Raw genomic sequence first — 2,186 nt, forward strand, 5'->3', positions numbered from 1 at the left:
TTGTCCCATGTGCCGGCTCTCGACTCCTAAGATGTCCCATGTAAATGCCCTTCGTGGGAAAGAATGTCCCGTGCAAGACGCCTTGATGATCCCCATAAGGTGTCCCATGTGCGTCCCATGATGTCCCATGCGCGTCCCGTGCCGTCCGAGCCTCACCAAGGCCGTCCCATGCGCGTCTCGTGCCGTCCCGAGCTGTGCCGAGGCCGTCCCTTGCCGTCCCGAGCCTCGCCAAGGCCGTCCCGTGCCGTCCGAGCTGTGCCGAGGCCGTCCCATGCGCGTCCCGTGCCGTCCGAGCTGTGCCGAGGCCGTCCCGTGCTGTCCCATGCCGTCCCGAGCCTCGCCAAGGCCGTCCCATGCGCGTCCCGTGCCGTCCGAGCCTCACAAAGGCCGTCCCGTGCCGTCCCATGCGCGTCCCGAGCCTGACCAAGGCCGTCCCGTGCCTCACCAAGGCCGTCCCATGCGCGTCCCGTGCCGTCCCATGCGCGTCCCGAGCTGTCCCATGCCGTCCCGAGCCTTAGCAAGGCCGTCCCATTCGCGTCCCGTGCTGTCCCATGCGCGTCCCGTGCTGTCCCGTGCCGTCCCGAGCCTGACCAATGCTGTCCCGTGCGCGTCCCATTCTTTTGGCTCGGCTGGCCCGTGCATTCTATGGGGTCGTGGGACATTTCGAAATCCACCCGGGCCACTTCGACTCTCTCTTCATTAATACTATTGAGGTATTATTTATGAATTATTGGAGAAAAGAAACGGAGGAAAATATTTTTTTTTCTATTTTTTATGAATTTTCCGGTGTTTATTCACTTAAAAATTCATAGAAAAATAAATATTTATCGGAATCGCTATTATAATATATCAAAAAAATCCTTGCGAAAAGACCTTTCCGACGAGTATAAGTTTGCTGGATTCCGACGAGTAACGAAGGAGTAAAGGCCCAGTATGCTTGGTTAAAAAATTGATGTTTCCTTGTGAAAATAGGAAAAACAATAACTTTGCACTATAAGGGGGAGGGTTGAGCTCCTTCCCCAGAGCGTGCACAGCACTTGTGCTGGCACGTTCCCTAGTGCTCGCCAAGCACCATAGGGCATCCAAAGGGCAAAGCTCGGCCTACTACATGATGGGAAGCTTCTAATATGTCGGAATACGAAGAGATTTCGTGCGACCCGAAGCTCGGCTCGGGCGTCCCGGCCTGTCCCGAGCTGTGCCGAGCGCGTCCCAGGCCGTCCCGAGCCAAGTCTCGGGCGTCCCAGGCCGTCCCGAGCCAAGTCTCGGGCGTCCCAGGCCGTCCCGAGCCAAGTCTCGGGCGTCCCAGGCCGGCCCGAGCAAAGTCTCGGACGTCCCAGGGCGTCCCGAGCTGTGTCGAGGCCGTCCCAGGGCGTCCCGAGCTGTAGCGAGGGCGTCCCAGGCCGTCCCGAGCCAAGTCTCGGGCGTCCCAGGCCGTCCCGAGCAAAGTCTCGGGCGTCCCAGGCCGTCCCGAGCTGTGCCGAGGCCGTCCCAGGCCGTCCCGAGCAAAGTCTCGGGCGTCCCAGGCCGTCCCGAGCTGTGGCAAGGGCGTCCCAGGCCGTCCCGAGCTGTGGCAAGGGCGTCCCAGGCCGTCCCGAGCTGTGCCGAGGCCGTCCCGAGCCTAGTCTCTGGCGTCCCAGGCCGTCCCGAGCTATGGCGAGGGCGTCCCAGGCCGTCCCGAGCCAAGTCTCGGGCGTACCTGGCCGTCCCGAGCTGTAGCGAGGGCGTCCCATGCCGTCCCGGGCTGTCCCATGCGCGTCCCGTGCCGGCCCGAGCAACAGCTCGGGCGTCCCGTGCCTCGGCCCTTCCAAGTGGTGCTTCGTCGGACATCTCGATATCCACTCGAGCATTTTCGACCATTCTCCATATGTGGGTGTGTGGGTATTTATCAGGAATATTGGAGAAAGAATCGGGAAAAAAATATTTTTTTTCTATTTTTTTTGAATTTTTAATTGTTTATTCACTTAAAAATTCATAAAAAAATAAATATTTATCGGAATCGCTATTATTATATATCAAAAGAATCCTTGTGAAAAGACCTTTCCAACGAATGCAAGTTTGTTGGATTTGGACGAGTAACGAAGGATCAAAGGCCGAGTATGCTTGGTTAAAAATTTGATGTTTCCTTGTGAAAATAGGGAAAACAATAACTTTGCACTATATAGGGGAGGGGTGAGCTCCCTCCCCAG

Source organism: Eschscholzia californica, unplaced genomic scaffold, assembly GCF_041429995.1.
Source record: "Eschscholzia californica isolate CP2 unplaced genomic scaffold, dmEscCali1.0.p SCAF_53, whole genome shotgun sequence".
Lineage (NCBI taxonomy): Eukaryota > Viridiplantae > Streptophyta > Magnoliopsida > Ranunculales > Papaveraceae > Eschscholzia > Eschscholzia californica.